The following is a 20,120-nucleotide window of genomic DNA, read 5'->3' as shown; positions in this document are numbered from 1 at the left end:
ACGACCACCTATATTATTTGTTTTCTTGTTCATCCGGCACGGAGGAGCATTTGACACAAGGTGCTGCGACCAAAAAGAAAAAAAAAGAAAGAAAACTTCCGCCTTTGTTTCACTTTGCACAAACCTTCTCCTCAGACACTGCTCCCAGGTCGGTCATCAACCAGCTGACTACTATGATGCAATAAGTGCTCGTGACAACTGGTGTTTCCAAAGTCACGTCCCTCTGGAACATGCATCTTCCAGTCTTTCCGCATGTCACAAACAAGACACAGAGCCAAGCGTTAGCATAGCCTTGAAAGCATTTAACCAGTTAATAAATTGTGCAAAATAGCAAAACAATTTTTTGTTTTAGGACTTTGGCTATAGCCGTGGCTAAATTGTTTAGAATTGACGTTACATTTCTTGTAGAGCGCGGTAATTGAGAAGCATTCTACAGTGCAGGAACGACATTTAACGGCATCTCCTCGACTCGATGGACCACATACCTGGTAAGCGAGAAATTAACTCTACATGCAGCAGTGTATCAGGTTGCTTTTAGCCTGCAGCTTCATGTAAGCCTACACATAAATGTCGCCCGCGTACTCTATACAGAGAAAACCATGTACGCGATTGTCAATTGTTGTAGTAAGTGCAGATGCTTAAAACGCATAGTACCGATCCCTGCTACAACCACAGAGGCACAGGAGAACGCAGAGACAAAGTAAGTGTGACATGACGTACCTAGCATTTTAAGTTCACAAAAATGGACATGAAACTACAACAAAAACGGTACCGGAAAGCAATACTTCGCCCGAGATTCTCCGACCTTCCACCTAGCGGATGTGATGGAAAGGCTCTCTGGAAAGGCATCTTTGTACCTATACCGGGTGTTCCGGATAACTTGGACCAATATTTTAAAAGAAGGCAAGAACTCTTGAGAAATCGTACCGACCGCATAGTAGCAGCAGTCGTGCGTACTTACGGCCAGTATTTTTTTTTGCATCACGAAGCATGAATAAATAATTGGTTTTAATTGGTGAACTTATTAATTACTGCTTTAATCGCAAACAAGTCAAGTACAAAGTTGTAGCGCACCTTAAAATAACCTCCTAATCAGGCAATTATTTCGTGCTGAAGTGTGCCTCGTCATTTTCACGAAAAAAAAAAAGCCTGCAAGATGCGCGAAATAAGAAATAGATGCGCGCTCGCGCACCGCTACTCAAGCGTCTCCAAGCAACTGCATTCGTTTATCGCCGCATCGTACACGGCTTCGTCATTTAGGATAGTCGACAGGTATCGCGACCTAACTAGTGTGGCGCGATGAGCGTCAGCATTTGCGGACGCAAGAATGTTGTGCTCGATCATGAGGCACTCGGGATAGCTTTACCCTTCGCGTATCATGAAGCAAAGCTACAAAAGAACTTGGACCAATGTTAAAGAAGAAAGACACTGCGCAACAGAGGACGAGAAAAGATAAAAGGCAGCTCTCGGAAGAACAGAAAAGAGCTACTGGGGAGTTTATTTCAATAAAAAATAAACCAAAAGCACGTAAGGCGTCTCAGCCACCCACAAAGAAACTTGCGAATGTGCAACTGGTTTAGCTATTTACCCTTTCTGTCTCTTGAACTCTACAAAAGAGGCAACACAAATCAGTTTCTTTTTACCTATTTATTTGTCGCAAGCTTTATGTAAGGATAGGGTGACATCATGAAGGTGTGTTAAACAGTCACGTTTTGCACCAGTTTTGAGCGTTTCTTTTTTTACACTGCCACTCCGGACGCCCAAACACGCACGTGCTCAAATAGGTGCCTATCTGAAGCAATACAGTACTCGATTCTTTCCAACACTTATGCTGTTCCAGCTTTGTCCTACGGCGTTGGAATTTTGCTGCAGACTCTACTTATTTTTGCCTTTAGGGCGTCCGGTGTGGTTGATTCGCTGCTATACACGTGATCTTTCACGGAGCGCCACAATAAGTCCAGCGGTGTCATGTTCGGCGACCTTGCCGGCCCGGCTACAGGTCCCCGTGCCGACCAATCCACTGTCTAGGAAAAAGCGTGTCGAGCTTTTTGAGACTGACTACTACTATGCGCAGGAGCACCATCGTGTTGTAACCAGATGTTTCGATGGTGCGCAAGTCAAACGTTGCAGCAGACGTCGTCCACGGGGCCCTCGAGGATGTCGTTAACCTAGCGTTGCGTCGTTAGTGTGTTGTCAAAAATAAAAAAAGAAAAGAAATGGGTCCGATGATGTTGCTATCGAAAACACCGCACCATGCACACATTAAACGACCACTGGTATCGGTGTCGTGTTTGTGCCAGACAGTGGGGATTCCTATCACTCCAGTATTGTGCGTTGTGAAGATTAACTTGTGCGTTTCTGGAGAAGTTCTTATTTTTTTATGGGGTTTTACGTGCCAAAACCACTGATTATGAGGCACGCCGTAGTGGAGGGCTCCGGAAATTTCGACCACCTGGGGTTCTTTAACGTGCACCTAAAGCTAAGTACACGGGTGTTTTCGCATTTCGCCCCCATCAAAATGCGGCCGCCGTGGCCGGGATTCGATCCCGCGACCTCGTGCTCAGCAGCCCAACACCATAGCCACTGAGCAACCACGGCGGGTTTTCTGGAGAAGTTAGCCTGATGCGTAGACTACAGGTACACAACAGGTGCTCGATATAGTTTCCTCGCACCTGCAGCAGTCGCATATCGGACAATGTGCCATTACATTGTGGTAAGAACGAGTGTTATTAAACGCCACTACCCACCATAAACGGTTGAGCAATGTTGCTTCACAGCGGGATAGGCCAGGTGGCACTTGTAGCCGTACAAATGGGTTTAGGTTACGCAGCCAGCATTGGAGGCCGTATAGGTGAGTACCGCAAATGCTGCGTCCTTGTGCGAGCACTCGGACAAGGGTTCTCGTGGAGCGCCCGTCCTCGTCAAAGCGACTGGAAGCGTCCGGATACCCTCGTAGGCACAAGAGAGGTATAACAAATGAGAGTGGGGGCAACAGCCATCAATTCGTTACATAGGTGATGATCACAAAATGCAACATTTTCGCGAGGGTGCTTGGTTCAATATTGGATTGCCCTTGTGTCATGAACATTTTGTTTGCGTAAGATAACACCTAATTTACGACATATTATGCAAGAATTTAGGCCATGAGCGTTACGTTTACATAGCATTTACTTTATACATTTGTGCAAGCACCACCCTAGAGCCTCGGTTAACACCGATTCCCGCATAAATGTTGCATCCGTCGATTCTTTTGTTATGTCTTCTTTTTTATATTTTTACGTGTGCATGTGCGCGAGTGTTGGTTACGCTGTCGAATGTAATAATTGTGCGATATATGCTGCCTCGATATCGCAAATGGTTTCGCTTAGTGGGGCGTCCGCTCTGCTACAGATATTTTCTCAAATAATTTTGCTGCGGTTGCTTAGTATTATACAAAACGCGAAGATTACTGAAAAGCTACGTTGCGCTTAGCACAAGGCAAGAGAATTGTTTTTTCTATATTATTACCTATATTTTGACGTACTTATTTCAGACACGCGCTATGGTGCGCCGAAGAAATAAATGCTGCATCTTAGCGTAATTACACAGCGTATTATCCCAGTGGTGGCTCGTTAACCTTGAGTCAAGTGACATCACGCGAATTACAGATATAGCACCTCAGAATCCCAGCAATTCATCATGGCACCACTCCCACTCCAAGCTGCCGCTGGACAACATGGCGGTCCGCTCATACCACTGCGAAGAGGTGAGCGGAGCGGCCGTGAAATTGCACTGAGTTCGACGATGCCTTCCTCCTCTCCGCGTGAATTGTTTACACCCCCCAACCCCTCTTCTTCTGTCCCGGCTGTCCATTCATTATACGCCTCAATCATGCAAAAGGACGTCATCATTGGAGATCTCATTGTTGTCATTGTCCTTGATAAAAATGGTGCTCTCGCAGCAGGCCTATTCAGAAAAAAAAGACAAAAAAAAAAAGAACTCCCGTTATTGCAACACAACGTCTTATGTATGAGACGCAGCAAGGACGCTATTCTCCTTGAAAGCACAGAAACGAAGAAACGGCCTTCGCAACTATATGTAACGTACGTATCTGGCACATATTACTACAGAAGGCGTTTCACGCACAGCTGCCGAGAACAACAAAGCCTTCACTTTGAATGAGGACCTAATGGGGCTGATAAGCAAAAGAAGAAAATCGAACCAGTGGTGGCGGCTTCATGCGTCTACAAGCGGTTGCAAGAAACAATCGTTACACGATCAGTCGTATGTAACAAAAGGAATAGAAACGCCTGCCCCTCAGAAAATATCGCGGTAAATTTTGGCATGCGCGGCAAGCTGTTTCCTACGGCATAACATTTCACAAGCTTCCTCGAACCCCCAAAGTAATGCTTGGAAGCTGCGAGGTTTCGCTGATATGCCAATCGGACATCCCGTCGAACGCTTCTGCCCACAATGATCGCGCAGCATGTTACTGGAACACGAGTGTTTATGGACGGAAGCGTTTGACGTATTCGCAATGGGTCCCGTTTTTTTTTAAATCGTTTTTGTAGGCTCTCTTCAGTGCCTTCCCAAACTGGGGACCGGCGGTGGGTCCATGAATGGCCTTGTAGCCTGTTCTCTTCCTGCCTTTTCGGCTTACTTGTGCGTTCATACGCGATTGCGGCCTGTTCGCGTCTCATATGCGTCAGCCGTGGTGCAGTGCAACGCTGTGACTCTTAAGCATGCAGCCCAAGCGGATATGCAGCGTACGTAAGTTCTGTCCCTCGTGTGCATACCGTGGTTTATCGAATCTATCGGAAACGTATAACGGGCTGTTCGATGTTGCTGAACTATGTGGCTCAGGGCTCCCTTTACGTCATCTTTCCCCATTATCTGTGGATCATATGTCGCAAGTGGCATCCTATGCAAGGGTGTACCTTATGCAAACACTGAGAATGTGTTGTCTCTGAGAAGAGCATTACACGAACGTAGTTATCTGCACTATTGGTAAGAGCGTTATATGAAAATAGTTATCTGTACATATGTTTATCTGTCCTTTTGAGCTACGATACTACCAGTAATACCCCGATTGAGCTAAGCTCAGTTCGTGTTAACGAAATTCTTGGTCATCGAGATCGCCTACGCCGTTTTGAAGGTCATACACAGCTATATTTAGCGATGTATGCTTGAATTCACGTCATGAGTAATTATGACTAAGAATGACAGTTATTTGTGACGCGCACAAGGAAACACAATGCTGCAAGGAAACCATTCTCGTAATCTAGGGCACTTGGGCCATTCGACGGAAGCTTCTAGGTCTACAGCAACCAATTGTAAGGCTCTCCACAGCGCAGACGTCTGCAATGGATCCTGGCGCACCGGCTGACGTGGCAGCCTCTCCTGCCTTTTTCAAGCATGAAATACTCATTTGCTTCATTGTGAGCGGTTTCAGAAGGGAAATCCACAATAATGAAAAATCTATTGTGAATCTGATGAGAATTCAAAGGAAAGCCCGGGCGGTGAAGCTAGAGTGACCCAGTTCCACATAATGGCGTTATGTGTATTTCTGAAGCAATAGAATATATTTCGCGCACATAGGCATAGCTGGTGCTATCCCTAACTTGTAAGATCGCAGTTGATGTCTGTAGGTAGTTGTTCGTGCCAGGATTTTGTATAAACCAGTAGGCTTTCTGCGGCGAGTGCAGGAGTAGCAATAAGCTTGGATGAGAAAATTTCCCAGCGAATAAAGACTTTTTAATGCGAATGCATAATATGCCCCATTACGCGAAAATTCGGCGTTGTAGTCGGCGTCGTGACCGAATGATGGTACAAAAAAATGGCCGACGGCAAAGAGTAAAACCGCATAAAAAATATTCGAATTGACGTAAAGTTTCTCAGTTGGGGAGGTTCCTGTAAACAGAGTAAATTGAAAATAACATTAGGTAAATTGCGGTCTGGGTGGTTATCTAACCCGGGCCTCTGGGGCGCGTGACGAGCACGTACGCTTCCCCGACGCCAAGGCGGCTCCACGGCTCTGGTTGACTGAATGTGCGCCCAGTGAGTGCGTCATTGCGCACGTCACGTTGCAGCCGTCTGGCTGACTAGACGTATGGCCTAGTGCGTGCGTTGTCGGGCATGCGACGGCGCAGCCAATGGGTAGGAGGTGGCGCCACGTCACGAGTGTATAAGATGAGTGCGTAAACGAAAAAGCATTACTGCCCAATTGAATGCAGCAGTTTTCATTTGGCCTTACCGAGGCGCAGTTAAAACGCAGGCAAGAGCTTGCATGGACAAGAAAAGTGCGCGCGCAAAAAAAAAAAAAAAAAAAAAAGAAGTCACCAACGCGATTATATATATTTCTTTCGCATTCACACACGAAAACAGTCTTAACCTCTACCGAATCTTATTTGCCATGATCAAAAGAGGCAGGGCCTCTTTAATTTCAGACAGCATCCTCTCTTTATTACTGCACACTTAATTTTAATTATTGTACGCTTTCTTGGATCAATGCTTATACAGGGGCCTGCCTTATCAAGCCACCTTTCATGAACTGCGCAATTCGACTAGTTCTCAAAATCTGATTGAGATTAGTAGCACACTTTGAAGCTCTTCAATACTACAATTGACATCTGATTCTTATTTCATCAAAACCAGGCGATTTCTTGACGGGTGTAGATTTTATGACATTTCATAAATCAGAGACAACTGGTAAGTATAAGCTGGCTGAAGATTTTTACCTGCAACTCTTATCACTCCACTAAAATGTCATTTAATGGGCCTGTAGCACGCTGATTGATTAGATATAGTGCTTGTTGAAGTCATTCGCAAGAATTGCAGAATCAGAGTGGGGAAAAGTCAGGCAGCGTGATGTCGATATCTTTATTGGAAGGTCTTTCTGTTCACCTTCTCCTTTCGCCCAGCGTACTGCAGCCAACCGGACTTTTAACTGGTTAACATCCCTGCCATTCTTTTATCTCACTCCCTCTCTCTCTCTCTCTGTCCCAGCAAGCGTATTTATTAAAATTATTACGACAGGTTGAAAATTGTTTTCATCGGTATTTCTCTCTTGCTAATCGTACCTTTGCTATTAAGCTATTTCTCATCTGTCGAAATTCTTCGTTCACATTAAGATCATTATGCCATTTTTGACACCTTAGACAGACTTTAAACTTCCATACATTCTGTTTAACTACGTGTAATCGTAGCTACGTAGCTCTACTGCGTATTGTGCATTAACCTACCAGCTCAACTGCCGCATTCGTCGTTCCAGCTAAGCAGGTTGCAGTTAGATTCAAATTGTCACACATGACTACTTCTACTTCGGCAGAACTTGAAGCTCTCCGTGCTTCTAGGACGTACGTCACCGAAGAGCCAACAGTGAAATGGGTCGTATTTTGTGATTCTAAGCCACCTCTTCAAATTATCAAGTCTGCATTAAATCACAGAACTTACGAGCAGATGATATCCGACATCATGGAACCGCACCACCATGCTTAGGAAAGAGGGCATAATATTATCTTTCAACGGATTCCTGCTCACTGTGGCATCGTCGGCAACAACCTTGCTGACAAGACTGCCCGGTCTGCCCACGAAGACACCCAGATGCGTCCAACACCTTTGGCGAGGACGGACGCGGCCAGGGAACTTCGCCTACTTGCACGAAAAAAGTCATAAGATCTCTGGATTTCAAGTGTCTTCAATTACCGATTACATAAACTGGACCTCACATTACGTCTACAACTGCCATCTAGCCTTTCTTTCGGCGAAACAACCTTGCTGTGCCGCTTGTGGCTGGGAGTGGCGTCCACAAACGCCTACTCCTATCGTTTGAGAATGGCCGAGAGCCCGGTGTGCGACTCCTGTGGGTGCGAGTAAACCATCGAGCACCATCATTACACGTAACTATCACTATATATATATATATATATATATATATATATATATATATATATATATATATATATATATATATATATATATATATATATATCTATAAATAACTATCAGTAAACCATCATTACACGTAACTGCCAGTGACCGTGGCCACACCCGTCACTGGCACAAAAAGCGATTCATGTGCTAGTGCAATACTTGAAGTGCACCGGCTTAAGAGACCCTTTATAGTGTCCCTGTATATAGTGTCTCTCCTACACGCACTAAGTGCTTACTCTCTCATTTTTCCTCTTTGTATTCCCCTTTCCCCCACCCCCAGTGTAGGGTAGCAAACCGGGTGCTCGTCTGGTTGACCTCTCTGCCTTTCCTGTCCTTGCTCTCTCTCTATCTATCAGTACCGAATATATCTGCTGTCCTCGTTATATCATCTACATTACTGATAACATTTATGTGTTTATCTTTCACTCTGTACATCTTGTTGCCAATGCCAAGTCTCCGCCTTGTTTATTTGATTCTTTTTTACCCGTTATTTACTGCTTCCTCAATTCACTAGCTAACCCCCCCACTGTAATGCCTTGGCGCAGTGGGTTCCTTAATAAATAAATAAATAAATAAATAAATAAATAAATAAATAAATAAATAAGAGTGAGATTAGGCCTATAATCGGCCTTAAATTTACATGGCATGTTCTCTGGAGCTTGGAACTTGGAGCAGCGCTGCTTCTGGTCTGCGCGCAATGAAGGTGCTTTTAGTCTACTTCCGGGACACTGGCCTGAACAGGACACTTCTGGCTATTATTTCCATTTGTGCGTGCGCGCGCGCGCGCGTGTGTGTGTGTGTGCGCGTGTGTGTGTCACTTCATGCATCACCAATTTCATTTGAAGTAGCATGCCAGGCCTATCTGCCAGGCAAACATCACCAACACGCATTGAAGAATGCCAGCCTTTCTAACTTGTTTTCCGCTCAGTGACTGATTTCGAGAGTTCAGCTAAGTCTTGCGGTTGCTGCGAGACACTTCGGCCCCTGATATTGCAGTGTCCGGCTTTCAATGAGCAGCGCACGTCGCTCGTGAGGGGCTATCATGTCAGTGGCCTGAAGTGTACGACACTAGACGAATATTTGTACCCCAGTGGTTGTGCGTCTCGACGCGATCGTTCTCATCGTGCTCTCCTTACTTGTCTCGAAGTAACTAACTAAAGTAAGGTTCACGTTTGTAGATTATTTCTGTTTTCAAATGAGAATACCTCAGAGACAATTTCTTCTATATTAACATTCTTTAGTGGCGTGACCTGCAGTGACCGGCCCTACTGTGTGTGACCTGCACTTTGTGCGTTCTGCTTTATTCTTTGAGATCTGTCATGTTGATCTTTCTTTCCTCTTTCGTCGTCTCCTTCCCATCTTTCATTTCTATGTTTATGTCTCCTTTCTGAAGACTAGGCAGACGTTGTGCCCCTTCCGGTGGCAGTTGCCAGCCTGCTCCTTACTTTCCCTTTCCTGTCAAGTGTATGTATGTTTTCAAAACAAATAATAATATTAATAATAATAATAATAATAATAATAAAAATAAGACTGTTGGAGAATTTCATGCAATGTTGTTTCCTTATTAGATCTTTTCATTCCGTTGTTCGTTGGGAGAATTGTCCGGTCTCCAGCCTAATTTGCCCTACTCTCGACTTTGATTGCGGCCTCTGAAGTTGTTTTCGTTAAGGTCTCATTTCCGCATTATTTCCTTCATGCCCATACTTTCGGGACAGTACACCTCAGAAAACAAATGCGTATCGTCGGGCACACCGATAAATAATATTTTCGTCTTATGCTACCTAGAAAGTGCACACACCCATAAGAATGGGTGTCACAGCGGGAAAATCAGGGATAACAAGCACTTACACACGGTAACAAGCACGGACGCTGTCCACAGCGCCCTTTTTTTCTTACCCGTCTCCGTGCAGCAACTCCGAGAACGTATTCCAGCTCGCCCTGCCCACAATTCGTATACTTATGAACGCTGCCTCTTTCCGTTTCCGCCGCTACATGTGCCCTAATGTTTGTTTTGTTTGTTTATTGATTTCTTTCTTTCTATACATCAACAGAAATTTATCAACAGTTATCAATTTTACATCTAATTAGCGATCCTAATTAATCTTGTCAGGGATTATCGCGCAGTTCCTGACCTCCGCTCCCATGAATAATACGTTGTTCAAAAAACGGCATCTTTATCTATCCTGATTTTGGCTTCTAGCGCGAAGTGAAACACAGACACAGAAAGGAGCAGACAGGACGAGCGCTAACTCTCAACTAAAGTTTTATTAAAAACGAAGAACATATATATAGGTGATTGCAAAAACCGTAGCAAAAGAACATGACAAGGTAAAAAGCAGCAGTTTAACATATCAGGGGGTATCGAAGTCAAAGAACAAAAATTACTTCAGATTAGTACACGTATTGCGAAGGTACTGAAATTCGCAATCTAACAGAGACAACGAAGCATGACTGACGCAAGTGTCTCCTAATCTTTTTATGTGGAATGCCTCGATAATTTCCCGCGTGGTTTGGCATCTGTGTCTAGAAAGGATTTTCGTGTCATCTATCCCCCAACTGCGCAGACTCCAGGAACCTTCCAGGAACCCTTTGCTGACACATCCGGCTATGCCAGAAAAACAAACAAACAAACAAACAAAGAAAAAGCGTCTCGCTCACGGAGATGTATTCTCAAGTGCCAGCATGTCTTACGCGCGTAAACATACCTAGGGAGCCTGACTGGTTTCTGCAGCAGAAAGTCCACATGGGAGGACGGCAAGGCGGAAGTCCTCGCCTGTCACAGGCGACACCCAAATGGCGTGTGGGTGGGAACATTGTGTCCTCCATGCTCTGCAGCCGTCCTTATCGCAGCGCGTGTGCGTCCCTCTCACGATCGGCGGAAGTGCGCGGCTGTTTTTCGAAGATGGACAAATGAGATAGCGAAGAACAGCGCACCCGCGATACGGCGGTGCCCGTCGGTTGAGAACACTGCGCAGGAGGTCCCAATGAACGCAGCGCCTGAGGTGTTACTACGCGTCTGGCGGCCTGTTTGTTGCCTTTAGCCGTAGAAAAACTCGGGCATTATTATATCCACACCGGCTGGCCGTGACACTGGACTGACTTCGATTTCCTGCGACGGCTGCGCCACACTCAATCATTCGCTGCAGACCCGTCTCTGGAGGCTTCGTAGCGCTACTCCCATGGTCATGGCGGAGTATCTGGCACGCATTCTATGTCCTTTTTCGACAGCAGTGTCAATAAAAACAGAGCGGGGCACTCGAGGTAACCAGAAAACGACCAGAAGAAAATAGAACGTCATACCGGTATATATATATATATATATAAATATATATGTGTGTGTGTTGTTTCAGGAGCATTTATGCTCTGTTCTATGCCTTTTTACTTTATCTTTCTCAAAGATTGGGATATGATCACTCGCACTCTTCGAACCGGAGGGGATGGGGCGACAACAAACCCACCCCGTGTGCATTTACGGATGGTTGGACTGCTCACCGGCGATAAGGTCCACGCCTGATCGACCGTGGACTAGAGGCATGAGATGGGAGGCGGCTTAAAAACACACGCTCAATTTAATAAAATAAAATCATGCCAAGAACTTGATAAAAAAAGAATAAGCAAACTGCAAGCAGATGGTGCAAAGCTTCGCGGAGGGCGTGCGGGTCACACACAACTCCAACTCTAACGTGACGTGCGACACAAAGCCCACCACGTGGGAATATCAAACACTCGCGAAATAAATAAAAAAAAACAATTATGCGACACAAATGAAAAATACCCGCGACAATATCTCGGCAAACACTACACTAACAGAACATACAAAAATGAACACGTGATGAATAAATAAATGAAAGATGAAAAGCGTATAAAAAGAAAGGGTCCGATGGAAAGTTCCGAGAGCAGGTTGGAACACGAGGCTTATCTGTGGCGCGCTCGGCGAGATACCGATCTGAAGAAGGGTCGGGCTGCTGGTACCTCCCTGCCGAAGATCTTGACGGACTTGCACCGTGTATCGATCTACCGGCGAAGACTTCGGCCGGGGGGTTTAAGCCTGCCGAACACATCCTGAGCTGACTCTCGGTGCATGACCACGCCGCTCCGTCTTCCAAACCACTTTGCCCGCTCGCCGAGGCCACCTCGTCCCTCGTCACGCTCTGGCGACCCACGTGACCAACCAGTCCGGCGAGCTCAGGAACAATAGGGAGCTTGCCTCCCTACCACCATGTAACGCAAGGCCGCCATTGCCAAGGCCGCCAATGGCCGCCATTGCCGCCGCTGCGGCGGCAATGGCGGCCATGTCGAGATAGACGCAGGCACGCACTTTGTGACAGTCTTTTTTTTTAATTTTTGGCGTCGGATTTCTGCCCACCAAACACATCTCACAATATAACTCGCATAGCCACGATATAAGATGGTTACGCCGTAACTTACACATGCCAGGTTTATTAACAACGACGAACCATTACAGCTGAACCTTTGCTCATGACAATGTCACTATCAGCGATCCGGCACCTTGTTTACGATACAAGACATCGCGTCAGTCACGTTCCAAATCTTTTTTTTTCTAAACTTAGTTCTTGCTGCGAATGAAGGAGAAGAAGGTCGAGTGGTTATCCAGGACTAGCGTCCGGTTGGCTACCTATAGAAGGAAAGGAGCAGCACGAGAAGTGAAAGTCCACTGAACACATCCGGCCACAAGAAGGACGCGCCAAGACCGAAAGTTAAATGCGACCACACGAGCCCGTTGGTCTGATTAAGAAAACAAGCAAGCACAATAGCGGATGGATGGTGTTAAGAACGGCCCGCTGACGTGCAAGTTTTGCCAGCCAGTTGCGACAGCGGGCGTCAGCTTTTCCTGGAACGCCACCGCAAACCTCTAGCCACGGGGTCACTAAGTCGACTGTGTGTGGAAAACAATACGCGCGTCCTCGACTCTCCGTCGCTGGAGCCGAGTTCGACGAAGCAAGCTTTGTGCCTGAACCCCCCAGCGCTGACCTGATCTGCTATGAGCGGGGGAGTTGCTGCAGGAACGTCTACGGCGGCCCCTTCCCACGCGCCACTCAAGACGCAAGATAATGGACACCACGGCGGCCGTGCTGCGGGGGTCAGCTCCGAGTTCTGCGAAGGCCGTCTGCCGTCGGGGGGGGGGGGGGGGGGGGGGACCGTTAACCTGTGCGGGTGTTTGTGTGTGTAATCCCTCTCGCAAAAAGGCGGCTCGTCTCCTGGTCGAACGTTTCCCTCACCTCGGGATCGAGGGAGGACCGAGTGCTTATAAACCGCTGTTGTGCGGCTACTCAGTGTATTTCTCTCGCAGTCATGTTAGACTGATGTACTTTCTCTCGCAGTTATGCTAGACTGATGGACTGCAACGTCCTTATGCAGGTACTGTAAATAAACCCATATTCCTCGTTCTCGATGAGAGGCAGTCCTTCCCTTCAACAACGTCTTCAGCGTGGATAAGTTGGACGACGGCATGGCCCAGCTACCATCAAATTCATGCCCGACTCCAATCTTGACAACTGATTACGAGCGGTGGGATTGAGCCACCCAATCCTAACAATAGATGTTATGACCATCCCTTTGGAACGGGATGGTGGGCTGCGCCTCCAAGCTCTTGTTATTTTCAGCCTTTCAGCATATTCCAGTCTTAGACGCCAACAAACGGTCACGTTGCTACTCCAGTACTTTAATAACGCGATAGTGTTAAGGAGCCCGTTTCGCAGGAAATCCGGTGTCTGCGGCGGCGTGCCGCGTCCGACGTCGGACGTAGTTTCGGCAAAAAGATTTTCGTAGCACACATACCCAGGTCTTCCATGTGACGCAAGGAATTGATTGAACCAATTGAATTTCTGAAGCGCAAATACGTAGAAAAATCGTAAACTACGACTTACACATAACCTACAGACATGATAGCTCTCGGATTGTAATTTGAATTTACGCGAAAACATAATTCTGTTACGCAAAAACTCAAACAAACCACTTTTCTAGCGCTTCTACAACGCATAGAAAGGAGACGGCGCTTGCCATTTGTGTACGCCGCGCGTAAATATCTCGCAGTCCACGGAGCGGCGCGCCCGCTTCCTTGAAACATTTTACGGTGGCATCGCATCATTTCCAGGGCTCAGTTTGGCGAGGAAAACAAATTTTTTTCTGCATGCTTTGAGCGTGTTTCTGTTTTTGATTTGCTGATTTTTTAGCCTTTAAATAGTAATTGGCTAGTTTTCTTTTTTTTTTCTTTTCCGTGTGCGCGGGTGTTTCCTGCCTATTTGCTTTTGCAGGATAGTCACAACGTCCTTTCGTGAAAAATGTTTCAGCACATGCAGCCGTGTGGGAAGTTAAGTCTTTATAGCCTTCAAATAGCAGTTTGGAAGTCGCAAGACTATTAGCTATTAGTGGTTGTAGTATGTGTGGATTGGTATCGAGAATACTGCTTTGGTTGGACAGTGAGCGCGTTGCTGCGTGTTTGAACACTTGTGAACACGTGTCGTACCTTAAGTCTGTGCATAATTTATTCCTTCTAAGTCATTGGTCATAATTACTTTGAAGCATTTTAAGATTCAGATTCTGTGCGCATCGGCATTTGCTAAAAGGCACGTGCTCTGAAAGCTTCGGTGTTTGTATAAGAAAAAGCCAAGTGCAACACATGGCAAGAAAGACACTAAGGCATGCAGTGTGCAGAGGGTCCCTCAAGGCAGATGAGGGGACGGATGAGAATGGAGAGGAAATCGAGTCAATCCAGTCAATCGGCAGACAATGTGATGTCGATGCTAGGCTGAAGAAAATGGAGGCGTTGCAGGATGAGCTTGCCAAACAGGTCGAAGAGCTCAAAAATGAGTTAAGTATGGAGCGTGATGCACGGATGGCGGTGGAAAAAAGACTTCAAGCAGCCGAGGAAAAGCTGCACAGGGCCGCCATTGTGAAGGGGAATGGTCGTGACAATGGAACGCAGTCTGCGGACGTGACAGGAGAGGGAGTGTCAGCAAAGCACGTGCAACGCGTGCAACGTTCGGAGGGGGTAACGGGAAAGAGCTGCACCTACCTTGATGCGGCCACAAAGGAAAAGCAGGAACGCAGTGGTTAATGCCCCTTGTCAAGTCTAAATCACACACAAAAGGCTGACAAAGGGAAGAAGGGAGAGGCCTCGGCAGTAGGAGAGAGCGAAAGGGTCATTATCGCTGGCGATTCAGACCTGGCCAGGTGCTCAGAGGGAATTGTGGAGAGAGTGAGAGGTGACAAAAGAGTGGCGGTAGGCAAATTTCCTGGACGGAGACTTGGCGCTGTCATGGAGCGAGCAAAAGTAAAGCTCGTGGAAAATTCCCACGGACATAACCTTGTTGTAGTAGCAGATCGGCTAAATGACGCCGTAAACAAAAAAGATGAACAGGACTAGCACAGCGCTTGGCGTAGGTGGTAGACGACTTGCGCGAGCTGTCCCCTTAGGTGCAGATCGTGGTGTGCACCGTGCCGGAGGTGCCTGTACGAGACAGTAACGTACAAAGAGCCGCAGTGGCTGCTAATGAGGCTATTTGGGTAATGAGCGGAGAGAAAGGTTTCGAGGTTGTAGAAGTAAACAAGGAAGTGAGAAGGTGTGTTGTGGTTTCCAACAAGGCGGCATCCACTTCAATCACAGGCTTAGACGAGAAGTGGGCTGGCGACTTGCTGGTCGTGCGATTGCTGTTTTAGGGTGCCCACAGGTGATCAGGAGGCCAGTGTAGGTAGTAATGAAGAACGGTCCCCTATGGGAACCTCGGAATAGCATCGCCGTCAATAAGAAAAAAAGAAGAAAAACAAGGAAGAGAGCTCGCCATGCAATAAACTACATAAACATGCAGGGTGGCAGAAGAAAGGAAAAGTGGGTAGAGATTGAGGAGCAGTTAAATAGAGGACAAATAGGGATGTATGCGGTTACAGAAACGCACCTTAGAGACTCGGAAGAGCCGCCAGTGACTGAGAACTATGTTTGGGAAGGGTGCAGCCGAACTAAATCAGAAAGAAAGGGAGGGGGAGTCGGAACGCTAATCCACCAGGGAGCCAAATGGAAAGGAGTAAATTCAAAACGTCAAGAGCATATGTGGTTATCCTGTACAATGAGTGGAAAGGAAACTTTGCTGGGCGTAACGCATTCGTGGACCGGAAATAATTGCAGGAGAAGAATCAAGAGTTAGTGAAATGTCCAAGTGCCGATATTAAGGGTTTCGGGAAGGGTGTCGAAATTATCCTATTAGGTGATATGAATGCCCACATACAGGATCTAGATGGCTATACCAAATACAACTGGAAGTCAGTACTAGATGATTGTTAGCAACATAACCTCTCTGTCATGAATACAGGGCCTAAGTGTGACGGGCAGACCACGTGGAAAGTGGGAAATCGGCAATCGACCGTTTATTACTGCCTGATGACAGAAGAAATTCATGATAAGTTGAGAGATACAGACATTGATGAAGAAGGTTATAGCAGCTTAGGGAGTGACCATAAACGCACCATTTTGAAAATGAGATATGTAGTTGTGAAAGAGGGCAAGGAGCACAAAATGGCCAGTACAAATTTGAACGCTGAACAAGTAACGAATATAGTCACAAGAGTCGAGGAAGAACTTGGCAAATGGCCAGGAAAAGAGCGGGAATATGGTGAGCTGCTAAGTGTAATAACGACAGAAATACGGATAGCGAAGCAACATGCTCGTTGGAAAAGAAAAAAAGAAACCGAAAAGCTGGTGGAACAGAGAAATACGAGAAGTGATCGCCGAACGACAGAAAGCATCCAGAGAGCACAGACAGGCAAAGAAGGTGCAGTTGCCGCAGGATGAAGTGGCCAGTAAATGGGAATTATACCGGGAGAAAAAGTCTATGGCTCAAATGCTTGTTTAAACAAAGATAAAAGGTGAAAGTGAACGTTGGTTGTCAGAAATACGCGAGAAAACGAAGGCCGCACCTAGAATATTTTGGAACCACTTAAGCTTATTAGGCAAGAAGTCAACAACAATACAACAACAGAAGTCGTCGGCAGATCACGGGAGAAACCACATCTGTATGTAAAAAAAAAAGATGAGAGAACAGGTATAGAAACCACGCAATTGCTATACACGCGGACAACTTTCGGTGGCAACGAAGCGAAAGCCGCTGATGCAAAGCCCGGACAAGTAAGTACACGAGCGCTCTTGAAAAATAGTCCCACATTCTCATCCGCGTTATTTTAGGCTGGGGAAGTTAAAACAAACATTTTTCGGGAAGAAAATAAGACGAAAAATACAACTAAGTGTTGAATTTGACTTTTTCTAATTTTCAGCGTTTGGGCAAATAGGATACATGCAGTCGCACGTAAGAAACTGCGCTTACTCAGTATGTACTTTAAGAAACCGAAAGCGTTGTCAAACGGTGCCAGAATACTTGGCGCAGTGACAGGTGCGCAGAAGTTCTGCCGTGTAGCGTTCCCCTTACAGCCTCATAAAGTTGTTGGCGAGTGTATACCTATAGAGTGTGAGGGCACTGCGTAAGCCTTACACTGCGGTGTGCATTTGTGCTGCCTAGCGGAGGAGACAGTCGGCTCATTCCGAGTCATCTGTGTGTACAAAGCTCCGCTGATCGTGCAGATTGCTTTGGTTAGCTACAGCTGACGAGTGCCTGACCCTATACTCCAAGGGGTCCTTGTCTATCGTCAGGCAGCTAAATGGAGGTAGTGTCTTAATGTCACGTGAGACTAAGCGTTAACCGCTCTGGCGGTCATGGTTGCATGCATAAAATCTTAACGGTCAGTAGCTTGCCAATTTGAGAAGAAATAGAGCCACTGTCAATCGAACCGGATGCGCCTCTGGTCAGAAAGCACCCAACGCACACAGAAGCGCACTGCTCACACGCACTAGACACACGTAAAGACCACTGTACAACTGTAGCATATATACGTTCGAGAGCATCTTCTTAATTCCAGCAAAATTTAGTAGGTGTCAAACTGCCATCATTAGCGTTTTCTTTTATGTATAACATTTAGGAGATGTTGGCGCCCTCAAGTGGCGCCGACTACTCCGTTTCGCGTAAAATTGCATTCAACAGAACGCCACATCCTCGACCGCTTCTTAATATATCTATAACATGTGGACTGGAGCAGAGGTCTCTGTCATTTACAAGCACCAAGTTCCTGGGCCTGTATTCACAACAGAGCTCTTGCGTCAAAATATTTTTGTGAGAGAAAATGCCAGATAATCATGATGCTTCACATATTAACGAAGAAAGCCTGCCGATGGCAAAGCGCACTTACGAATGAACGGCTATGTGAATTCGGGCCATGAACCATTTGTGGTAAGACACTAGTGTCACTTTTTTATACGCACGGGTTTTTAATCGTAAGGGGGTTTCGGAGTCGCTCCTCAGGACCTAAATAAAGTTCATTGCTTGCCCGCCTTTCTTACGATGATGTTTCTGGCACCTCCTCCCGCCGCATGATTATTTGAAAGTGTGTCACACACTTCTGGCTGACGAACTGTTATTGAAGAGGCCGAATTCGCAAAGCTTTTCGTTCGTGAGTGCTCTTTGCCACTGGCCGGACGCCTTCGCTAATAATATGTCCTACTTTAGGACTGGCTCAACTTTTCTCTTACGAACAATTCTAGCGCAAGGGCTTTTTGTGAATAAGAGTGCAGGAGCGCTATAACGCAAAGCTATTCCAAACTTTTCTATTCCAATTCTGCAATTACCCCTTCACGATTGGTCAAAAAGCTTTCGGGCCACCCCCACTTCACCTGTCTGTCAGGCGACGTCACGAAAACCGCGATAGCTCCCTATCTGATATGGCGTGTACACACTGATTATGCATGGTTAGGCCGAACAAGAGAAAAAATTATTATTTTCGATTCGACGCCGAGGAAGCTGTCCTTGTCTAAGGAGTCGAGGCCGTCACCTAGGCTGGGGTGCCGGTGGCCCCACCCCGCCCAAATCGCCGAACATCTTCAATATAGTTTTCACTCACTTGACGCTCTTTTTGCCATTACCCATCTGCTATTGGTCGATGGTTTTCGGGCTGCACCTACTTCGCCTGTTTGTCAGGCCGCGTCACAAAACCGCAAAAAATCACCAAGTCAAAGTGACGTGCACGCGTTAAAGATGCATTAATGCCAAAGAAAAGTGAATTTTTTTCTGAATTGCCACAGACTGCCCCTTTCCGAAAGGACTAGAAGATCGCTCAGACAGCCGATCGCTCAGACATTAGTTACTCAGAGCTGCCGGAGAGCATGGATTTATTTGTGTATAATAAACATGCTTGCGTGGCAGTATAAAGTTATAGAGCCCTTTCTGAACGTATGCGACATCGCTCTGCAAACTCATATTTGTCGAGGGTCCGTATAGCGCCATTCTTAACCTTCCGTTGCACGTAGCCGTGATTTTCGACCAGCCACCGTACGCAAAGTGAGGGGTAGCGGACCAATCGCCGACCCCGGTACACCCTCTTCATCCGGTTATCTATTTTCACTGCGCCGATTCGGTCCCATCGAAACCCTCTCCACTTGAGTGTGCTCCTCGCCTCCTTGTCAGCCAATTAGATAAGAAAAACCGCAGAATGTAGGCAATGTTATTCGTTTTGAAAGCAAACAAAAGTGACCTCTTACAAATGAGGAGAGCGTTTGATTGGGCTATTCAGACAACGCTGCGGGTCACCTCCCGGTGCTTGCGTCGGCGGTTACGTAGATTTGACGTCAGGAGATTGGAATAAAAACAAATTGGAATAGTTTTACGTTACACGGCCCCAAGTTTGGTACTCTTTAGGGGCTATAATTGTGATCGCTGGTGCCACTGCTAAACTTCAGACATCGATACTAGTGTCTAAAGTGAAGTTTACGAAAGGGAGCTTTCTGAAGAAAATTATTCTCGAACGACGCGCCGGATCATCGATTTTTGTCCTCATAACTGTCGTTTAACTGTAGTCACGTTATCAGCGTTCCGTACAGCGGTATCCGTATATGCGAGATAAGAAGAACAGATTGAAATGGAGCAGGGGACAAATTCACAGAGCTTTTCGTTAGTGTCTGGCATTGGCCGGCTGCCTTTGCCAATGGTATGTTTAGTGCCGCGACTGTCAGACATATGTTCTTACGAACAATTCTAGCCAAATAGGGTTTTGTGAATACGGGCCCATATGACGAATTGTGAATCGTTCAGAACACGGGCATGCGAAGCAAGCAAATGAGGTGAAAAATTGGGCATGTGTGGTAATGGGCAAGA

Source organism: Dermacentor andersoni, chromosome 1 (genome assembly GCF_023375885.2).
Source record: "Dermacentor andersoni chromosome 1, qqDerAnde1_hic_scaffold, whole genome shotgun sequence".
NCBI lineage: Eukaryota > Metazoa > Arthropoda > Arachnida > Ixodida > Ixodidae > Dermacentor > Dermacentor andersoni.
Note: the sequence above shows the minus strand (reverse complement) of the source record.